Source organism: Dermacentor albipictus, chromosome 10, assembly GCF_038994185.2.
Source record: "Dermacentor albipictus isolate Rhodes 1998 colony chromosome 10, USDA_Dalb.pri_finalv2, whole genome shotgun sequence".
Lineage (NCBI taxonomy): Eukaryota > Metazoa > Arthropoda > Arachnida > Ixodida > Ixodidae > Dermacentor > Dermacentor albipictus.
Genome location: NC_091830.1, coordinates 96,886,051 through 96,909,277, shown reverse-complemented (window position 1 = coordinate 96,909,277; position 23,227 = coordinate 96,886,051). Strand labels below are relative to the sequence as shown.

The 23,227-nt window shown below is 49.1% G+C and overlaps 4 non-coding genes across 4 annotated transcripts; all 4 read left to right on the top strand.

The window, feature by feature from the left end:
- The first annotated feature begins 406 nt into the window (after positions 1-406).
- On the top strand, positions 407-478 carry TRNAD-GUC (transfer RNA aspartic acid (anticodon GUC)). Its single transcript has one exon. It is a non-coding gene; the product is annotated as a tRNA-Asp (tRNA).
- Positions 479-11,632: 11,154 nt separating this feature from the next.
- On the top strand, positions 11,633-11,704 carry TRNAD-GUC (transfer RNA aspartic acid (anticodon GUC)). The gene has a single exon. It is a non-coding gene; the product is annotated as a tRNA-Asp (tRNA).
- A 5,046-nt stretch (positions 11,705-16,750) lies between these two features.
- Positions 16,751-16,822, top strand: TRNAD-GUC (transfer RNA aspartic acid (anticodon GUC)). The gene has a single exon. It is a non-coding gene; the product is annotated as a tRNA-Asp (tRNA).
- Positions 16,823-22,461: 5,639 nt separating this feature from the next.
- TRNAD-GUC (transfer RNA aspartic acid (anticodon GUC)) lies at positions 22,462-22,533 on the top strand. Its single transcript has one exon. It is a non-coding gene; the product is annotated as a tRNA-Asp (tRNA).
- Positions 22,534-23,227: the final 694 nt, after the last annotated feature.

The window sequence follows — 23,227 nt, the reverse complement described above, 5'->3', positions numbered from 1 at the left end:
TCTACAAAGGACACTAAAAAAAGAATTTCCTTTAACACCTTTTGGAATCCGTTTTTTACCGTTTGAAGAGACAGAAGGCGTGCCATGTGATATGGTGATGTTACTCTGCATGCACAGCGTGTGGAAAACACGAATGGCGGTGCGTAATGAGGATGTTGACGCAAAACCGGCCAAAGAATATTTTGCTGAAAATGTATTGTACATTCGCGAAGCGTTTAATGCGCTCAGCGAACCACCTGAGTGGTTAACAGCATTTGAACAGCTTGCAAACATTCAGCCTTTTTAAACCAAAAATAAACGACAAGGTACACCCGCACATTGAACTGTCTTTTTTGTTTTGTAATCGCAGCGGAGAATAGCTGTGAATCGTGTATTTGTTATAAAACAGGCAATAAAGAAAAAAAAATCCTCGTTAGTATAGTGGCCAGTATCCCCGCCTGTCACGCGGGAGACCGGGGTTCGATTCCCCGATGGGGAGTGTTTTTTTTTTCCTTGTTTGCAGGAGCACGCGGCGGTGCACTGGGCGATCCCCCCAAGTAGCTGTACCTATTTTTTCCCACTTGTGGGCAATATTGCGCCAATGGTTTTGCGATTTTTTTTTCCAATCGTGTATATACTGCTTTAGCTGACACCTCGCATGTCTCCTCGTTAGTATAGTGGATTCTACTTCCGGCTACCGTACGGTACGGTCGCAGAATGTCTTGCTCCGTTGGGGCGGTTGAAGCGGCCCAGCAGGGCCGTGGAATCAGGTTTACGGAGTCGACTACACAGGAATACCAGCTTGTTTTGCCTCATCTGCCTTCAGGTATGACGGTTTCTAAGACAGTGTTTTTGCACGGAGACTTAAAAGCAAGACCGTATCGCGTAGAACATTTTCGCGATGCGCTTGTCAGAGTACAGCTTATGCCGGAAGTGCTGGCCCTTGGGGCCTATCAAATGAATCATGTATGGGCGATAACCTTCAAGGATGAAGACGCAAAGAAAAAGATACTTTCACTCGAGGAGTTCAGCGTCAAGGAGCACCGGTGCGTCGTTATTGACCCGTGCATACAGGATGTGCGGATGAAACTTCACTCGCTCCTGCACACCACGCCCGACGACGAAGTTCGAACGGCTTTGGCACCTTTTGGCAAAGTTATTGAAATTTCCAAAGAGAAGTGGCGTGTCTCAGGCTGTTATGAGAAGGGCTCGCACACACGTTTGGTGTCCTTGCGCCTGAAGTCCGGTTTGACGGTCGAAGACCTGCCGCACCAGTTGCGCATAGGCGAAGACAACGCACTTGTATTCGTATCTGGTAGAGCGCCGCTATGCCTCCGGTGCCACGGCACCGGTCACACACGGCGCGAGTGCCGGGTACCGCACTGCGGTGCCTGCCGTCGCTATGGCCACGAGGAGAGCCAGTGTGTACGCAGCTATGCCAATGTAACCTGAACAGGCGGAAGCGACATTGTGCAAGAGCACCTTATGGACCAGGCCGACGCCGAAGAAGCTTCTGTGGGAAGTGGGCATCAGGCGAGCAGGCAAGAGAACCCGCCTGTATCGTCTTCTGAAAATGACAATGAAGTAAGAACGGAGGACGAAAAACGACAACCGGCCCACCCAAGCACACCCGAAAGTACTCCCGAGATGGAAACAAATCTCGGAGGTGGCGCATCGGCTTCGCAGAATGACTCGGAGAACGAGACACTACCGAAAAGTCAAAAGGAAGTCAACCTGCAACAGCCGTTACTAAGAAACCTCATGAGAAGGTGGCTAGCGGCGAGGATTGCTCCGACCCAACGAGCGCTGTGGGACCACCACCGCTAAAGTCAACGACCACTCGTAGAAGCAGCTTCAAGCCCAAGCCGACGGTCCCACCAGACCGGTTGCAAGGGCCGCGAGTGCCTCCGCGTTAACGGGGGTACTTTTTTGCCTTCTTGTTCAACTGTATGTACGAGGACAATCATGTTGAGACTTTGATTGAGTTGAGTGTCTTCAAGGTAGAAGCCGGGCTAATTACCAGTGTGGACGAATCCGCCTCCTGTGCACACTGACCAGTGATGTAAGTCTCCCTCGCCTGTTTTTGCGTAGCGTATTAGGTATTGTAAAGAAAAAATAAGACAATGGACCCAAATCTTTCTGCCCTTCGTATTGCAACGTTGAATGTACGGGGATTGACAGCAAGACGACGGCAAGTGCAAGTTAGTCGCCTGATGCTCGTTAATGACATAGATATTTTGGCTATTCAGGAGACAAAAATCTGGAGTCAGGAAGCAACAGACCAGATGGTCGAGACCTTTAAAGCAAGATATAACGTTTGTGTGCGTCATGCTGCTGGCAAGTCCGGAGGATGTGCCCTCTTCTTGCGCAATAGTATACGAATATTAGAGGAAGCAGTCCTCACCAGTGAAAATGGTCGGCTAGTCCTGTGTGATTTTTCTTTTAATGAAGCTGAGTGGCGCCTTTTGCGCATCTACGCCTCGAATAGAGAGAGGGAGCGCCAGGTTTTCTTCGAGTATGTTGAACCGTTTTTGTCTTGTGAAAGGAAAGTTGTGCTTCTTGGCGATTTTAATTGTGTATGCTTGCCTGTGGGCACAGTCAAAAATGTACCTATTAGAGATGTGAGCGCTGATCTATTGAACACAATTACACAAGAAAAATACATGTTTGGTGTGGGGGATGTACTCCGTGGTAATTGTGTGCAGTATGCGCATTTCCAAGGTGCGAGTCATGCCAGGTTAGATCGCGCATACATTTCAGCAAGCCTTATGCCATTATGCTTCAAATACATGGTAAAGCATGTAAGCTTCAGCGACCATAGTCTGGTCATGTTTGAAATAGGCACGAAACGAAAAACTTCACAGTTTAATTGGAATCTTTGGAAGCTTAACGAAAAGTTGCTACATGATGAAACTTTTATGCGGGCAGTGACAGAAAGAATTGAAGCTGTTAACTCTGATAAGTCTGACAGGATTGGTGCGTTGTGGGAACAATTTAAAATCGATGTTAAAACTACTGCAATTGATAGAGCATGCGCGCTGTGGCACAAATCTAAACAAGAAGAAAAAGAACTGCGAAATACTCTGGACTATCTTTTAAACGCTGAAACCACAATACCTGGGCTGTTCTCAAAAGAGATTAAAGAAGTTAAAAGAAAGATGGAAGCCATGGAAGCTGAAAAATATAGAGGGGCCATGATAAGAGCTCAGGCTGAACGGCTCTGGCTGGGGGAAACCCCAACCAAGCGTGCACTGGGAGACGAAAGATGCTACGGCGCAAAGAACGAAATCAAAAGAATTTGCTATCGTGATGAAGTCACGACTGATCAAAATGTGATTCAAAAAGCATTTGTTGAAAGATACACGGGTTTGCTGGGGTGTAAGATACCTGTACACGAAGGCTTCTTTACAGAATTTATGCCACTAATGCCGAGGTTAGACGACGATGCGAAAAAGACATTGGAAGCTCCCATTAGTGTAAATGAAATCGAAACAGCAATGAAAGAGTTAAGTGTAGGTTTGTCGCCTGGGCCTGATGGCCTTGGCGCGTCATTCTACAAAGCTTTTAAACAGGAATTGGCTGAAATACTCTACCATGTTATTAATGAAGCGTATGACAGCCGTGGAATGCCTCCATCTTTTAAAACAAGCCATATTGTAGGAATACCTAAAACAGATGACCCCTCGAAATTACTTTCGGTGGAAGCATATCGGCCGATAAGTCTTTCAAATGTTGATTGCAGGATATTCATGAAAGTGTTAGCTAAAAGACTGCAAAGTGTAATAACGTTGGTAGTTGGTAAACACCAAACATGTGGCATAAAGGGGAGGACAATTTTTACGAATGTTCATACAGCTCGAAGTGTACTGGAGTGCTGTGATATGGTATGCGGGCACGTGGCGATGGTCCAGCTGGACCTTGAGAAAGCCTTTGATAGGGTAGCGCACGAGGCGATCTTTAGATTACTGGAATATACTAACGTTGGCAAGATGGTCCTAGATGGGGTAAAAATGGTTTACACTGATTGTACTACCGATCTAATAATTAATAAGACATTAAGTGATCGAATATCAGTTGTAACTGGGGTGAAACAGGGAGATCCGATTTCAGCATTATTATTTGCAATGTTCTTGGAACCTTTTTGTCTTAAAGTGCAGAACAACCAGAATATACGAGGTTTCCGTTTCTTCACGCATGAAATTAAAATCTTGTCTTACGCAGATGACATTGCAATTTTTTGTGGAGACAAAACAAGCATTAAAGAAGCAGTAAAAGATGCCAGAGAATTTTGTAGCTTTACTCGCAGTGCCATAAACTGGCAATAGTGTTTAGGTTTCTGGCACGGAGAATGGGAAGATAAGCCAGAATGCTATGAAAGCATAAAGTTCACAACTGTGCCATCCAGCTACCTTGGTGTTCCGCTTCAACATTATAAAGATGCAACGAGCCAGTGGGCAGAGCCAACTGAAAAAGTGAAAGAGCAGACATCAAAGTGGGGCGGACGAAGTATGTCTATTTTCACCAGTGCGACGGTGTGTAACTTGTTTGTGGTAGCGAAAGTGTTTTATATGTTACAAGTGTTGTGTATGTCAATGATTTGTGTGCAGAAATTGCACAGAATATTTGCTGTTTTTTTGTGGGCATCTGGTTGGGAAAGGATGAGCCGTGTAAACTTATTTCATGCGGTGGGGAATGGAGGTGTAGTTTTATCTCATTTGTTCTTGAAACAGGTCGTGTCGAGATTTGTGTTCTTTCGCGACCAAAGTGACGCGTTCTTGCGCACTGTTATTCAACTGCGATTGTGTGATGCATTGCCTGATTTTATTGTTACGTCACACCCGCTACGAAATGTAGCTGTGAAAGGATTTATGCGTGAAGTTGTTGATAGTGTCCGTTTTCTGAGAGCGCATTTTTCAGTAGATTATCTGTCAGATGTTTCCAGAAAGAAGCTTTACAAGGACCTTATTTATGTCATGTGCCCTACACCAATTTATCGTTCAGCATATTATTTAGGACAAGAGCAGAATGTGCTGAAGCGTGTAAAAGGTTTCCCTGTGAAGGCTTCTACAAAAACTTTCTTTATGTTACACTGCGGCACACTACCTGTCAAACCTTGGCTCCAGGAAAAAGGTATCTTTGTGCCTGGGAGCGTCAACTGCATCATTTGTAAAAAGCCAGAGAGAATAGAGCATATTGTCACGTGGTAGTGACGTTAAAGAACACAGTAGCAGTACTGTGAAAGACAAAACTAGATTTTATTGGGCGAACCTGTGCCCACAAAACAGGCCACACTTAAAGCGCAACGATGGCGGCGAACACGCTCGGCGATCGTCGAAAATCTGATCAGCGGGTCAAGCGCGTCGGCTTTTATAGAGCAGTCGTCGAATGTTCCAGACTAATCGTTCGGACCCGCGTGCCTTCCACAAAGTTCTGCACCATTCGAGTAACGCGATGAAATCAGATAACACAAGGTTCGGCGACAGCAGACAGCCGGGTAGAAGCATCGATAACTTTCCAGAAACGTCGGATACATGCAGGCGCGTCCATCGCTGCGCGATTACAGTTGTTAAGCGGCGAAACGTGGTCGCCCGATAAAGATAAGTACACGTGTCAATACCCCCCTCTTAAAAAGCATCGTCCCGATGCTACAAAGAGAGCGAAACACAAAAGGACACTTATTAAACATAAGCAACAACAAAAAGAAACAAAGTCGCGAAGCCCCAAAGTTCATTAACGCTGGTAGTAGGGCTTGAGTCGCACAACGTGGACTATTTCAGGTCGTGAGCGGCGCCGCTGTGATAGCGAAATACCGTCTGGCACGACCTCATAGTCCAGTGCGCCAATACGTCGGATGATCTTGTACGGTCCGAAATAGCGACGCAAAAGCTTCTCGCTCAGTCCTCGTCGGCGTATAGGGGTCCAAACCCAAACACGGTCACCGGGCTGGTACTCGACGAAGCGTCGTCGGAGGTTGTAGTGTCGGCTGTCGGTCCTCTGCTGGTTCTTGATCCGCAGGCGGGCGAGCTGTCGGGCTTCTTCGGCGCGCTGGAGGTAGGTACGGACGTCAAGGTTCTCCTCGTCAGTGACGTGCGGCAGCATGGCGTCGAGCGTCGTCGTCGGATTCCTGCCGTAGACCAGCTTGAATGGCGTGATCTGTGTTGTTTCTTGTACCGCCGTGTTATAAGCGAATGTTACGTACGGCAGGACGGCATCCCAGGTCTTGTGTTCGACGTCGACGTACATCGCTAGCATGTCGGCGAGGGTCTTATTCAGCCGCTCCGTAAGGCCATTCGTCTGCGGGTGGTAGGCCGTTGTCCTCCTGTGCCTTGTCTGACTGTATTTTAGAATGGCTTGGGTGAGCTCCGCTGTAAAGGCCGTGCCTCGGTCGGTGATGAGGACTTCTGGGGCGCCATGCCGCAGCAGGATGTTTTCGACAAAGAATTTCGCCACTTCGGCTGCGCTACCTTTCGGCAGTGCTTTTGTTTCAGCGAAGCGGGTGAGGTAGTCCGTCGCCACGACGATCCACTTATTTCCGGTTATTGACGTCGGAAAGGGTCCCAGCAAGTCCATCCCGATCAGCTGAAATGGTCGGCAAGGAGGCTCGATTGGCTGTAGTAATCCGGCTGGCCTTGTCGGCGGTGTCTTGCGTCGCTGACAGTCTCGGCATGTTCTGACGTAACGGGCGACGTCGGCGGTCAGGCGCGGCCAATAATACTTTTCTTGTATCCTCGATAGTGTCCGGGAAAATCCGAGGTGTCCAGCGGTCGGATCGTCATGTAGGGCGTGCAATACTTCTGGACGAAGTCCTGACGGGACGACAAGAAGGTAATTGGCGCGGACTGGTGAGAAGTTCTTCTTCACGAGTAGACTGTCTTGAAGCGTGAAGGAAGATAATCCGCGCCTAAATGCTCTGGGGACAACGTCGGTGTGCCCTTCCAAATAATCGACGAGGCCTTTAAGGTCCGGGTCCGCTCGTTGTTGTTCGGCGAAGTTTTGCGCGCTTATTATTCCAAGGAAGGCGTCGTCATCCTCGTCATCTTGGGGCGGCGGGTCAATGGGGGCACGTGATAGGCAATCGGCGTCTGAGTGTTTTCGTCCGGACTTGTATGTTACAGTGATGTCGTATTCTTGTAGTCTGAGGCTCCACCGTGCCAGCCGTCCAGAGGGATCCTTTAAATTCGCTAGCCAACACAAGGCGTGGTGGTCGCTGACGACTTTGAATGGCCTGCCATATAGGTAAGGGCGAAATTTCGCTGTAGCCCAAACGATGGCGAGGCATTCCTTTTCGGTTGTAGAATAATTGCCTTCCGCTTTTGACAACGACCGGCTAGCGTAAGCTATCACGTGCTCATGTCCATCCTTTCTCTGGACTAGGACGGCACCGAGGCCTAGGCTGCTGGCGTCAGTGTGGATTTCGGTATCGGCGTGCTCGTCGAAGTGCGCAAGTACGGGCGGCGACTGCATGCGTCGTTTGAGTTCTTGAAATGCGTCGGCCTGCGGCTTTTCCCACTTGAACTCGACGTCACATTTAGTTAGCTGCGTCAGCGGCTCCGCGATGCGTGAAAAGTTCTTGACAAATCGCCTGTAGTAGGCACACATGCCAAGAAATCTACGCACTGCCTTCTTGTCGATGGGCTGCGGGAACTTTGCTATGGCAGCTGTCTTCTGCGGGTCGGGGCGGACTCCAGATTTGCTGATGACGTGGCCTAAAAATAGAAGCTCTTCGTAAGCGAAGCGGCACTTTTCCGGCTTCAGAGTAAGTCCTGATGACCTGATGGCCTCTAATACTGTTGCAAGCCGCCTAAGGTGAACGTCGAAATTTCCGGCGAAGACAACGACGTCATCCAAGTATACGAGACAGGTCTGCCACTTCAATCCTGCTAAAACCGTGTCCATCACGCGCTGGAACGTTGCAGGCGCCGAGCACAGTCCGAATGGCATAACCTTGAACTCGTAGAGGCCGTCTGTGGTGATGAAGGCGGTCTTTTCGCGATCTCTTTCGTCTACTTCTATTTGCCAATAGCCAGACTTGAGGTCCATGGACGAGAAGTATTTGGCGTTGCAGAGCCGATCAAATGCGTCGTCTATACGTGGGAGTGGGTATACGTCCTTCTTTGTGATCTTGTTCAGACGACGATAATCGACGCAGAAACGCAGGGTTCCGTCCTTTTTCTTCACCAGGACAACAGGGGATGCCCACGGGCTTTTCGACGGCTGGATGATGTCGTCGCGCAGCATTTCGTCGACTTGTTCTCTTATAGCTTCGCGTTCTCGCGGCGAAACGCGGTAAGGGCTCTGACGGAGTGGTCGAGCGCATTCCTCGGTGATTATGCGATGCTTGGCGACTGGTGTTTGTCGAATCCTCGATGACGTCGAAAAGCAGCCTTTGTATCGTCGGAGCAGACTTCTGAGCTCCTGTTGCTTAATCATAGGGAGATTTGGATTAATGTCGTAGTCTGGTTCGGGAACCATAGTCGTCGGGGTAGATGCGGCGGAATCCGAGAGGACAAACGCATTACTTGTTTCCAGAATTTCCTCGATGTACGCGATCGTCGTGCCCTTGTTGATGTGCTTGAACTCCTGGCTGAAGTTTGTCAGCAACACTTCAGTTTTCCCTTCATGCAGTCGAGCGATCCCTCTTGCGACGCAAATTTCACGGTCTAGCAGTAGACGTTGGTCGCCTTCGATGACGCCTTCTACGTCAGCGGGTGTTTCGGTGCTGACCGAAATAACAATGCTGCAGCGAGGCGGGATGCTCACTTGATCTTCGAGCACACTCAAGGCGTGGTGACTACGAGGGCTCTCCGGCGGTATCGCATGATCTTCCGACAGTGTTATTGACTTCGACTTCAGGTCGATGACTGCGCCGTGTTGGTTGAGGAAGTCCATACCGAGAATGACGTCTCGTGAACACTGTTGGAGGATAACGAAGGTGGCAGGGTAAGTCCGGTCATGAATGGTTATTCTTGCCGTGCAGATCCCAGTCGGAGTGATGAGGTGTCCTCCAGCGGTTCGAATCTGAGGGCCTTCCCACGTAGTCTTAACTTTCTTCAACTGGGCGGCGATGTGTCCACTCATGACGGAGTAATCAGCCCCTGTGTCGACTAAGGCAGTGACTGCGTGGCCGTCGAGAAGCACGTCGAGGTCGGTGGTTCTTTGTCTGGCGTTGCAGTTAGGTCGTGGCGTCGGATCACGGCTGCGTCGTGTTGAACTGAAGTTGGAACGTCGCGTCGTCAAGTCGTCGTTCGTCGGTGTAGTCTTGCCTTCCTGACTTCGTCGGGACGGCGGCGTGTCGTTGTTATGTCGTCGAGATCGTTTCGTCGTCGTATTCGTCGGCGGCGGAGGATCTTCGTCAGTTCGACGAACAGCAACCGCACCTCCATCGGTTGCTGCTTTTAGTTTTCCGGATATGGGCTCGCAGAGCGGCCCCGGCCTGGGCCGGTGTACGGTCGGCGCTGCGGCGACAGGTAGCGGCCTGGTGACGGCGAACGGGACGGTCGTCGAGGGCTCCACTGAGTGGCGGCGAGGTAATCGGCGATGTCACGTGGGCGCTCTCCAAGCTGTGGACGCGGCGCGTTGACGGCGAAACCTCGCAGTCCCATCTCTCGGTACGGGCATCGTCGGTAGACGTGACCTGCTTCTCCGCAGTGGTAGCAGAGCGGGCGGTGGTCAGGAGCACGCCAAACGTCTGTCTTCCTCGCGTAGGTGCGCTGGGCGACGGGTGGTCGTGCTGGCGGTGGCGGCGGCGGACGACGGAACTGCGGCGTGACAGGGCCCTGGCGCGGTCGCGGAGGGGGGCCTTGACGGCGTGCGACGGCGGCGTAGGTCATTGCTTGCGGCTCGGGCTGCGGCGATTCAGGGGCTACTCCAAGTTGTTGTTGGAGTTCCTCACGCACGACATCGGCAATCGAAGCCACCTGAGGCTGTGATGATGGGAACAGCTTTTGTAGCTCCTCCCGCACGACAGCTCGGATAGTCTCGCGCAGGTCGTCGGTGGCCAGTGACTGAAGTCCGGCGTAGTTTGTCGCGTTCGTGCGGCGGTCGAATTGCCGGTTTCGCATCTCGAGTGTCTTCTCGATGCTGGTTGCCTCGCGAAGGAACTCTTCTACGGTCTTCGGTGGGATTCGTACCATTGCGCCGAAAAGTTCTTCCTTCACACCACGCATGAGAAGGCGGACTTTCTTCTCCTCGGGCATATCCGGGTCGGCGTGGCGGAAGAGACGCTTCATTTCCTCCGTGAAGATGGCAACGTTCTCGTTCGGTAGTTGCACTCGGGCGTCCAGCAGGGCTTCGGCCCTTTCCTTGCGCACGACGCTTGTAAAGGTGCGCATGAAGCCGGTACGGAACAGGTCCCATGTTGTCAATGTCGACTCCCTGTTCTCGAACCACGTTCTGGCGGCGTCTTCTAGGGCGAAGTATACGTGCCGCAACTTGTCGTCGGAGTCCCAGTTGTTGAAAGTCGCGATTCGCTCGTACGTCTCCAGCCAGTATTCCGGGTCCTCAGTTGCTGCTCCATGGAAAGTTGGTGGGTCCCGAGGTTGCTGTAGGATAACGGGGGACACTGGGGCAGCCATTTGGGTTGTCTTGATCACTATCTTCTTTGTCGTTTCAGGCAGAAGTCCGTGCTCTGGGGGCAGTCTTTGCAGTCTGCGGCTAGCACGCTGGTCTTCGGCGATGTTAGTTTTGTCCTCGGGCTTTGGGCTTGGATCGCGACTTTGCGGGGGCGTTCGGTACATGAACGCACTAGCACCTCCACCAGATGTCACGTGGTAGTGACGTTAAAGAACACAGTAGCAGTACTGTGAAAGACAAAACTAGATTTTATTGGGCGAACCTGTGCCCACAAAACAGGCCACACTTAAAGCGCAACGATGGCGGCGAACACGCTCGGCGATCGTCGAAAATCTGATCAGCGGGTCAAGCGCGTCGGCTTTTATAGAGCAGTCGTCGAATGTTCCAGACTAATCGTTCGGACCCGCGTGCCTTCCACAAAGTTCTGCACCATTCGAGTAACGCGATGAAATCAGATAACACAAGGTTCGGCGACAGCAGACAGCCGGGTAGAAGCATCGATAACTTTCCAGAAACGTCGGATACATGCAGGCGCGTCCATCGCTGCGCGATTACAGTTGTTAAGCGGCGAAACGTGGTCGCCCGATAAAGATAAGTACACGTGTCAATATTTTCTTGAATTGCTGGGATTCCATATTCTTATGGGACATCTTACAAAGAACTCTCAAAAAAGATTTCCCATTAGCGCCTTTCGGGATAAGGTTTCTGCCTGTTGAGCAAACAGAGACAGTTCCGTATGTCATAATAATGTTGTTGTGCATGCACAGTCTCTGGAGGAAGCGAATGGCGGTCAGAAATGCAGACCAAGTTGCACGACCAGCAAAAGAGTATTTTGTTGAAAATATTGTATATGTACGTGACGCATATAAGTCTCTATGCGAGCCCCTGAATGGCTATGGATCTTTGACCATCTCACGACAACAAAATACCTTTAACCAAGCTGTATAACGTGTAATACAGCCGATGATTTTATCGCCTCATTTCATTGTGAATGTGCTTTTCCTTTGAATTCAAAATTGTGAATTGAGTCATTCCATGTTTTTTCGTGTTGTATCGCTAACAGGCAATAAATAAAAAAAAATCCTCGTTAGTATAGTGGCCAGTATCCCCGCCTGTCACGCGGGAGACCGGGGTTCGATTCCCTGACGGGGAGTGTTTTTTTTCCTTCTTGTTTGCAGGAGCACGCGGCGGTGCACTGGGTGATCCCCCCCAAGTAGCTGTATCTATTTTTCCCCACTTGTGGGCATGATTGCGCCAACGGTTTTGCGATTTTTTTTTTCCAATCGTGTATATACTGCTTTAGCTGACACCTCGCATGTCTCCTGGTTAGTATAGTGGCCAGTCATTCTACTTCCGGCCACCGAGCGTGACGGACGCTGAATCATGAGCTCCGTTGGAGCGGCGATTGCGGCCCTTGCTAGCCGCGGTAACAGGAACCAAGAAGGAGAAGATTACCCTTTTGTTTTACCACAACTGCCAACAGGACGCATGGTCACCAATACGGTATTTCTGCATGGCGACGTGCGAGCACGGCCTTACAAAGTCGAAGATTTCAGGGACGCTCTTGCTCTGGCCGGTATGCTGCTGGAAGTTGTTGCACTCGGTGCCTACCAGATTAACCACGTCTGGGCGGTTACCATGCCCAATGCAGACGCTACCAAGAAGCTACTAGCCTTGAAGGAAATGACAGTAAAGGGGCGTCGCTGCGTCGTAGTGGACCCACAGGATCGGCAAGTGAATTTACGCCTTCATTGGCTTATTCATGGTGTAGCTGATGATGACGTGCGTACAGCGCTTGCCGCTTTTGGAAAGGTGGTAGACGTGCAGCGCGAGTGTTGGCGCGTTCCGGGAGTCCACGACAAGAACTCGACCACCCGGACGGTGCTGTTGAAGTTGAAAACTGGGTTGAAGTTGGAGGACCTACCCCACCAGGTACGGGTCGCTGGAGAACTTGCACTAGTGGTTGCTCCAGGTCACCCAATGCAGTGCCTTCGCTGTCAGGGCTCTGGACATGTCCGGCGAGACTGCAAAGTACCCCGGTGCACGATATGTCGGCGATATGGACACGAAGACGGTCAGTGCACGCGGTCCTACGCCACAGCTACTGGGCAAGGTGTGAACTAGTACACCGAGAAGCATCTGATGGATGTGACCGAAGCCGAGGAGGCAGCGAAAGGATGCGGAGACCTGGAAGCCCATAAGGAGCAGACCAGCGAAAAGACACCGGAAGGCAAGCAAAGCCAGTCGACAACGGAGACTACAGCCAAGCTGCCAGCAGCAGAGACCGGTCCCGCAACATCACCTCCGCCCGCGGACGAGGACACAATGGAAAGCATTCAAACAGAAGGCTTCGACGCTGAGTCAACTAAGACCGGTATGCCAAACAGCCAGGCCTCCAACGCCAGAATTAGCCCGGCCGTCAAACGGCCGCTTGAAGGAACTGCCGACCAGCAGCCGCCCACGGGGAGACGCCCCAGCCTTAAACCACGGCCAAATGTCAAAACGGAGAGGAAGGCCACTCTCGAACTGCCGAAGCAGCACCAAGACACTGGGCAACCGGGCTGATCCGAAGGCGTCTAGCGGTACGCTAGACGTGCGAGGTAAGCGTCATGCTTCGGGTCCTACAACCTCGATTGAAAAAACATTGCACACAATCTGTCGTTTAGTTTGCCAACTTTAAATGTTTGAGGCCTGGCCGCAAAGAAAAAGCAGAACCAAGTGTAAAGATTGTTGGCGGACCACGACCTCGACATTTTGGCCGTGCAAGAAACAAAAGTTGAAGGGGAGGAGGAGACCCGAAGCATGCATGATGCTTCGCTTAACGTCTCGTTATTATGTGGCAGTGAGTCATGCGGTGGGCAAGTCAGCGGGATGCCTACTATTTTTGATAAAGTTAGCGGGCCTTGTTGTAGATAATGTTCATTCATGCCAAAGTGGCAGATTGGACGTTGTTGATTTTCATTATAGTGAGGTTAACTGGAGGATAATATGTGTTTACGCGCCGAACGGTACAGAAGAGAGGCACAGATTTTTTCTTAGCATTGCGCAGTATCTGAGTAAAGACAAACATGTTCTTATGCTGGGAGATTTTAACTGCGTTTTGAACACTCGGGACCGAAGCAACGAGCACGGGTATAAAGATAGAAGCAGCCAGCTATTGTCATGGTTAATTGCAGAACATGATGTAGATGATGTAGCAGAATGTCTTGAAGGAGCGAGAGAAGTGCAGTTTACGCATTTTCAAGGACTGAGTCACGCTCGCCTTGACCGTATTTATGCGTCGATCGAGATATTACCATTGTGCACCCGGTATCATGTAGAACCCGTGTCGTTCTCGGACCACTGTCTAGTTAAATGTCTGATGGGAAGCAAGGAAAAACAAAACACATTTTCATGGGATTTGTGGAAAATAAACGTAAAGCTCCTGAGTGACGAATGTTTTATTCAAGCTGTGAAAGAGGCGATAGACGATATGAAAACAGAACGGATGCCCAGTGTTGGCGCACAATGGGACTTATTAAAGCAACATGTCAAAATGAAAGCCATAGAGCGATCTAGCTGCCTTAAGTATGAGGAAAAAGTCCAAGAAAGAAATTTAAGAACGATGATCGAAAGGCTCGTTAAGCTTGAGTGTCGAGAGCCGGGCAAGTTTAAAGACGACATCCGTAGCATAAAACAGAAAATCGAAGTGATGGACGAAGAACGCTATCGGGGAGCGCTCGTGCGGGCCAGAGCCGAGGCTTGGGCTGCCGGGGAGACGCCCACAAAGCGAGCGCTGGGAATCGAAAAGGACCATGCTCGCCGCAAGCACATCGACGTGATAGAGGAAAACGGTGTTGAGATAACCGATACAGAGGGCATAGGCCAAGCGTTTTTTCCATTCTATGAAAGGCTGTTTGCCCATAAATCCGTAGATGTGGAAGGTTTTAAAACAATATTCTTAGAACGCATGCCGCGGCTGCCAGAAGAAAGAAAAGCAGTTCTCGCAGCACCGATATCAATAGCAGAAATAGAAAAGGCGATAGATGATCTTAACCCTGGCAAGTCGCCCGGGCCGGATGGTCTGAGCGCGGCATTTTATAAAGCATTCAAACATGACCTTTCCTCTGAGTTGAAAGATGTCTTTGATGAGGCATTTGAGTTGGGAATGTTGCCTCTGTCATTCACCCAAGCACATACTGTGCTCATTCCAAAAACAGAGCAAAAGGATAAGCTAAGACTTGTGACCTCATACAGACCAATTTCACTAAATGTGATTATAAAATATTTATGAAAATATTGGCTGGCAGACTTCAGACAGTTATAACGCAGATTGTAGGATCCCATCAAACCTGTGGTATTAAGGGTCGCTCTATCTTTACTAATATTCATTCTATGAGGTGTGTACTTGAGTGTTGTGATGCCTATCGGTCGGCTGTCGCAATCCTTCAGCTTGACCTAGAAAAGGCATTCGATTGTGTACCTCACGCCATTTTTTTGCCATACTTGAACATGTTAATTTAGGCTCAATCATCACAGACGGTATATCCATAGCGTATCGAAACTGCAAAACGCGCCTCATAGTCAACAACAGATTGGGGGGCCCAGTTGAGGTCCAGCGGAGTGTGCGTCAAGGGTGCCCAGCGAGTCCGCTCTTATTTTGTATTTATATTGAAACGTTATGTCTAGCAATTATGGAAAATGACCGGGTTCATGGTTTCCGATTGCATGCGTCGGAGGTAAATCTCTTGACGTATGCTGATGATATAGCTGTGTGCTGTACGGAAAAAGAGAGTCTTCTGGAGGCTGCTGCGGCAGTAAGAAGGTTTGGGGAAGTGACGGGGAGCCTTGTGAATTGGGAAAAGTGCCTGGGGTTCTGGCATGGCGAGTGGCCGTCAGCCCCCAACAGATTTGCTAACGTGAAATGGGTTGAAACACCAGTAAAGTACCTCGGCGTTCCACTTGAAAATTATAAGAAAACAGATGATTTATGGTTGGAAAACGTGAAAGAAACACGAGAAAAGGCGGAGAGGTGGAAAGGGGCTCATCTCTCAATTTTCGCCAGAGCGACAGTGTGCAATTTATTTTTTGTTTGTAAAGTATGGTATATTATGCAAGTGTTGTATTGTTCGCGAGTGTGTGTGCAGAAGTTCCATCGAGTTTTTGCTGTCTTTATTTGGGCGTCCAGCTGGGAACGCTGCAGCCGTACGAATCTTTTTCGGCGAGTGAAAGATGGGGGCTTGGGTCTGGCACACCTTTTCGTGCGACAGCTCGTAAATAGATTTTTTTTCTTTCGTGACGTCAAGGACCCGTTCTTAAGAGCGGTGTGTCAAGTGCGACTTTGTAATGCGTTACCAGAGTTTGTTATCAGCAGTCAAATAATGCCTGGTACTCTATTCGCTTTTTTTAAAGAGATAGTAGCGAGTGTCCGCTTTTTGACAGTACGGTTCTCGAATGACTATCTGTTCAGTGTTAAAAGAAATAAATTGTACAGTGACCTGTGTGATGTTATTTTTCCAGTGCCTATGTACAGATCCATATACAGTGGAGGTCAAGGTAACAATGTTTTAAAACGCGTAAGAAGAATGGATGTGCAGCCAGGAGTGAAATCTTTTTTCTTCAAGCTTCACACGGGCACTCTGACAGTGAGAACGTTTTTGGAAGAACGCGGTTTTTACATGCCGTGGTGTTCCAATTGCCTCATTTGCAAAAAACCTGAAACAGTAGACCATGTGTTCCTGCATTGTTGGGTGGTGGTGTTCTTTTGGGATGTCCTCCAAAGAACCATAATGAAAGATTTTCCGCTGGATCCGTACGGCATCAGATTTCTGCCATTAGATAATGAGGACGGCGTCCCATTTGACCTCATCATGCTCACAGGCCTCTACTGTATATGGCTAGCCCGAATGGAGGGCTTCTATTGTGACCCAGACGCACGGCCTGCGCGCCTGCATTTCCGTGAACACATGTCACGCTTTATTGAAGTAAAAAAAGCGAAGTTGTTGTACCTGACTGGCTACCCAGGATTGAAGCATTGGCATTCCTCAAAGAATTTTACTAGACGAAGTCAGCCAAGTTGAGCTGGTCGCTTTATTACAGAATGTTTCCTTTTCTACATGAAGCGTGGAATATTTTATTTATTTTGTTTGTTTTGGATGTGTTGCTCATAAGATGTACGAGTATGTGAAAGCGTTGAGAACTGGCAATAAAGCAAAAAAAATCCTCGTTAGTATAGTGGCCAGTATCCCCGCCTGTCACGCGGGAGACCGGGGTTCGATTCCCCGACGGGGAGTGTTTTTTTTTTTCCTTCTTGTTTGCAGAAGCACGCGGCGGCGCACTGGGCGATCCCCCCAAGTAGCTGTATCTATTTTTTCCCACTTGCGGGCATGATTGCGCCAACGGTTTTGCGATTTTTTTTTTCCAATCGTGTATATACTGCTTTAGCTGACACCTCGCATGTCTCCTCGTTATTATAGGGATTCCAGTTCCGGCCACCGCAGTGAACGGTCGCGGAATGTTTTGCTCCGAAGGGGCGGTTACAGCGGCCCAGCAGGGCCGCGGTCTCAGGTTGAACGACACACCGAAGGATGACTACCAGGTTATTTTGCCGCAACTACCTACAGGATCGACAGTTACAACGACTGTTTTTTTGCACGGAGACGTGAAGGCGAGGCCCTACCGAGTCGAGCGTTTCCGTGAGGCACTTGACTATCTGCAGCTGATGCTCGAAGTGGAGGCCCTCGGCGCCTATCAGATGAACCACGTTTAGGCCATCACTTTCAAGGACGAAAAGGGCAAACAAAAGATTTTGTCTGCTCCAACCTTCAGCGTAAAGGACCACCGATGCATGGTAATAGACCCTCGAAATCAAGACGTCAGGATGAAGCTGTATTGGCTTCTACATACGACTCCGGACGACGAAGTCAGAGGTGCCCTGGCGCCTTTTGGCAAGGTCAGCGAAATTTCGAGGGAAAAGTGGCGCGTTGCAGGCTGCAACGACAAAGGCTCCCACACGCGCCTGGTGTCCCTACGGCTGAAGGTAGGCGTTACCGTGGAGGACCTACCTTATCAACTCCGCGTCGGGGAAGACCATGCGCTCGTGCACGTCCCAGGCAGACCCCCACTCTTCCTCCGGTGCCATGGCAGCGCTCACATATGGCGCGAGTGCCGAGTCCCGCGTTGCAACCTCTGTCGTCGCTATGGCCACGACGAGAGTCAATGCGCGCGTAGCTACGCCAGTGTGACCGGAACTGGGCGAAGCGACACCGTCGATGAGCACCTCATGGACCAAGTCGACGCGGAGGAGACCGTCAGTGGAGGGGGAAAGCCGACAACGTCGGGTGCCACGCCTTCTGTCCCATCCGAAAACAAGCGACCTATGAAATCTGCGTCTAGTATAAATGGAAAGAACGACGAACCACAGAACAGGCCAGAGGCTGAGAAAACCCATAGCAACTGTGCTGCCGTTAGCGAAACAGTCGAGACGGAAGAGAGCGGAACTGCAATGGAGCGCATCAACTCCGAAGAAGGAAAAACCAAGCCTGGCGTCGCCGTCTCAAAGAGACCACGGGAAATCACCATAGAAGACGACAACCGCGAGAAGGTCAACGCCGCTGAACCGCCCCCAAAAGCAGGGTCCCATCGTAGGGCTCCCCTGAAGGTGAAGCCCAACGTGCCCCCAGACAGGAGGACTACACCGACAGGGCCTCCGCGTTAGCGGAGGGCGCTGTCCGAGAGACCACTTTACCGCTAGACTGGAGCGGGACGCGCAGCACGAAACGTCGCCATGCCTACCGACAAGGAAAATGCCCCGGCTTCGCCATGCTTGACGAAGCACTCAGAATTAGAGCAATATAACTGTGTAAGTGTGCATCCTGTCAATTCAGCACAATCACCCAGCGGTCCGCTTGCCCTTTCGCTTTCTAATGCTATCTTCGGCTGGTCGCTTCCATCCCCCGAAGCAGAGTCGGGCAGATCCGGCGTTCCCCGAGCTCAGAGGTAGAGGACGAGCGCGCAAGCCAAACGTGCGACTCGCTCTCGGAGGAGGCAATGGCAGATGCTAAACCACGTGACTACTAACAACGTCCGATGTTTCGCTTATCGAAAGCTCCCGGCGCTGCCGGGAAAACCGGCGGACGCGCCGGCGGGACGAGCGTTCGTCCCAGTGGCCTAGGTTGCCTAGGTTACAGTGGGCCGTCGCCAACAGCAGCGACGCGGCTCTGCGATGACGTTTCAATTTCGACGACTGCTCCGACGACAGGGCTCGGAGCGCCTCAGAGCGCTCGAAGGTGGAGGAGAGCAATCGAGAAGAACCAGCCGAGCGCAGGGCGGGCACCCTCTTTCAACCAGCCGAAGACAACGCCGCTCGCGAGAGCGCTCTAGAGCGCTCAGAAACGACCAGTCGAAGATGGCATAAGAAGTCGACGTCCTTATCGGCATTAAAAATAGGCACACTGAATGTGCGTGGTCTCACGGCAAGAAAGCGGCAAGTGCAATTAAGACGTATGCTAAAAGAAAATACCATCGATATTCTAGCCTTACAAGAATCGAAAATAGACAGCGAGGAGCAAGCGGACCACATGGTTCAAACTTACGCATTAGATTTCAACGTTTGTGTTTGCCATGCCGTTGGAAAGTCTGGCGGTTGTGCTATCTTTCTGAAACGAGGTATCGGAATCGTTGAAGAGGGTGTTATCACCTCTGATGACGGACGGTTAGCATTGTGCGACTTTTATTTAAACCAAGTACAATGGCGAATTATATGTGTGTACGCGCCGAACCAAATTTCAGAAAGAAAAGCTTTTTTTGGTTGTGTCACTGGCTTTCTAAAGTGTGACAGGCAACTAATTTTGCTTGGCGATTTTAATTGTATTTGCATGCCCGAAGAATCAGTTAAGAATGAACCAGTACGAGACAAAAGTGCCCTATAGCTTATGGCGTTGGTGGATGAATGTGGCCTTGTTGATGTAGGGGACATATTCCGTCGAAATCACGTGCTATTTACTCACTTTCAGGGCGAAAGCCACGCACAATTAGATCGCGTTTATATCATTTCGGATGTTATGTCTATGTGCTGCAACTATGCCGTGAAACATGTTAGTTTTAGTGATCATAGCTTCGTAATGTTTGAAATAGGTAGAAAGCGCGAAGTCTCTGCATTCAACTGGGAACTGTGGAAATTAAATGAACAGCTCTTAACCGACGACACATTTGTCCAAATAGTACGCGAGAAATTGGAAATAGTGTCCACGAGTCACACAAATTTCATCGAGGCTTGGGAACAATTCAAGTACGAAGTTAAACTAAGTGCAATAGACAGATCATGCATACTACGACATAAAGAAAAACAAATGGAAAAGGAACTACAGTGCACACTTGATTTCCTTTTGAATGCAGACACTACAATACCGGGTTTGTTTAAAAGTGAAGTCGAAGTTGTTAAAGGACAGATGGAACAGATGGAAGAAGAAAAATATAAAGGCGCTGTTATTAGAGCGCGTTCAGAGAGGCTTTGGTTAGGCGAAAGACCAACTAAGAGGGCGATTGGTGAAGAAAAAAGATATGCAACAAAAAACGAAATAAATGAAATTCTCTACCATAAGGAAGTGTCGACAGATAAGAGCGTCATTGTAACAGCATTTGTAGAGCTATACCGTAGTTTGCTCGGCACAGAAGTGCAAGTAAATGACATATTTATAAACAACTATGTTAAGCAAATGCCAAGGCTTGTCGAGGATATTAAACTAGAGCTTGAAAGACAAATTACTAGAGATGAAATCAAACAAGCAATTGAAGATTTGAGAAAAGGAAAGACGCCTGGGCCAGACGGCCTCGGATCAGCGTTCTGTAATGTTTTTAAGAATGAAGTAGCAGAAATACTATACCATGTTATAGCAGAAGCCTGCAATATTAAACAAATGCCTCCATCGTTCAAACTAAGTCACGTAGTTCTAATTCCTAAAACCGATGTACCTTCCAAATTGCAGTCAGTAGAATCTTATCGGCCCATAAGTTTGACAAATGTAGATTATAAGATCTTTATGAAAGTAGTAGCAAGAAGACTTAGGTCAGTAATTACAGCTATAGTTGACCCTCATCAAACATGCGGGATTAAAGGACGAAGCATATTCACAAACATACATACCACCAGAAGCATGCTAGAAGGTTGTGACGCTTTTTCCGGAAAGATAGCAATGCTTCAGCTAGATCTAGAGAAAGCTTTCGACAAAGTCGCACATAGCATACGGTTCGCAGTGCTAGAACAAGTTAACGTAGGCAGCATAATAAGTGAAGGCCTGAAAATGGCATATAAAAACTGTACTACTAAGCTCATCATTAACAAAAAGCTTAGCGAAGGAATACCAGTAAGGTCTAGTGTGCGCCAAGGATGCCCAGCCTCAAGCCTGCTATTCGCCATATATCTTGAACCGTTCTGTTTAAAGATTCTGAACAACAAAACGATATGCGGCTATCGCTTCCTAACGCACGAAATTAAAATCCTCTCATACGCAGACGACATCGCAGTCTTTTGCCGAACTCAAAAAAGCATCGAAAGTGCCATTAAGGAAGCAAAAACACTTTGCAGCCTAACTGGAAGCGCCATTAGTTGGCAGAAGTGCCTAGGATTCTGGCACGGCGAATGGGACGAGAGGCCGACACAATTCGAAGGTATAAGGTTTACTGATACGCCGGGCAAATACCTTGGCATTCCATTGAAACACTATCGCGGAAACAAAGACCAATTGGCGGGTGAAATTGACCGGGTTAAATCCCAAACAACAAAATGGCGCGGACGCGATTTCTCAATCTTTCCACGTGCAACTGTGTGTAATATGTTCATGGTAACAAAAGTTTTCTATATGATGCAAGTGCTTTGCATGGCAACAATGTCTGTGCTAAAGTTACACAGACTGTTTGCTGTTTTTATCTGGGGGTCGAACTGGGAGCGTACTAGCCGTCTGAACTTGTTTCAGTTGGTTAAAAAACGGAGGGCTAGGCTTATCCCATTTATTTCTTAAGCAAGTTGTTACACGGTTCTTTTTCTTGAGGCAACAGAACGATGCTTTCCTGCAGAGTATTTGTCAAGTGTTTTTGAGCCAGGCATTACCCGAATACATAGTGTCATCGTATTCTACTAATCATTGAAAGGGTTTTTGAAAGAAGTCGTTGATGCTTTTCGATTTTTGAAAAGCCACTTTTCGATTGAATATCTCTCGGATGTAACAAAGAAAAAATTGTACAGAGACTTGCTTGATGTGATGTGTCCTGTGCCGATCTATCGTTCCTTATATGTACTAGGACGAGAACGTAATGTTTTGAGTCGCGTTAAAAAGATGCCTGTTAGAGCGTCGACCAAGACGTTTTTCTTCTTTCTTCACACCGGCACGCTCCCTGTAAAACCCTGGCTTAAAGAAAAAGGTATTTTCGTCCCTTGGAGTAGTGACTGTACAATATGCAATAGGCCCGAAACCATCGGGCACGTATTTTTAGACTGTTCAGACTCTGTTTTTCTGTGGGACATTTTACAACGGACACTCAAAAAGCAACTTCCACTTACACCTCACGGGATTCGATTTCTGCCGTTTGATCAGACAGGAGACGTGCCGTGTGATCTCCTGATGTTGTTGACAATGCACAGTGTATGGAAGACGCGAATGGATGTAAGACACGAGAATGTTAAATCAGAACCGTCAAAAGTGTACTTCAGAGAGGCTGTCATGTACGTCCGCGACGTCTACAGGACACTTCCCGATCCTCCAGAATGGCTACCTGTGTTTGATCAGTTGCTAACACAAGAGCCCTACTAACCTAACAACACGAGGCAAAGTACGAGTCTCGTTTTTAATGCAACTTATGTGTATGTAATGTGGAATTCCAACAAGAATTCCTGTCCATTCTACGTGGAGAAATCCGGCAATAAAGAGAAAAAAATCCTCGTTAGTATAGTGGCCAGTATCCCCGCCTGTCACGCGGGGGACCGGGGTTCGATTCCCCGACGGGGAGTTTTTTTTTTTTTTTTTTTGTCCTTCTTGTTTGCAGGAGCACGCTGCGGCGCACTGGGCGATCCCCCCAAGTAGCTGTCTCTATTTTTTCCCACTTGCGGGCATGGTTGCGCCAACGGTTTTGCGATTTTTTTCAAATCATGGTTATACCGCTTTAGCTGACACCTCGCATGTCTCCTCGTTAGTATTGTGGATTCCACTTCCGGACGCGCTAGCGAAGGGTTGTGTCACCATGAGCTCCGATGGAGCGGATACAGCGGCCCATATGGGTCTTGGAAACAGTTTTTTTCCCGAAGAAAACCAAGGATATGAAGTCGTTCTGCCACAGTTACCTGAAGGTGCGTGTATTACAAATACTGTTTATCTACACGGAGATATCAGGGCACGACCTTATCGTGGGGAAGATGTCCGCGACACGAAGGTTGGTCTGGGAATGCTGCCCGAGGTGCTTGCTTTGGTGGTTGGTGACGTCACAATAAAGGAGAGGCGATGCCTTGTTATCGACCCAAATAAGCAAGACGTTCGGCTAAAGCTACATTGGCTTTTGCATTATGTACCAGATGAACATGTACGCACCGCGTTTGCGGCCTACGGGAAGTTGACACAAGTATCGAAGGAGCGATGGCACGTCCATGATATCACGGACAAGGGAACTTCGACTCGTACCGTAGCACTGGAACTGAAAACCGGAGTGA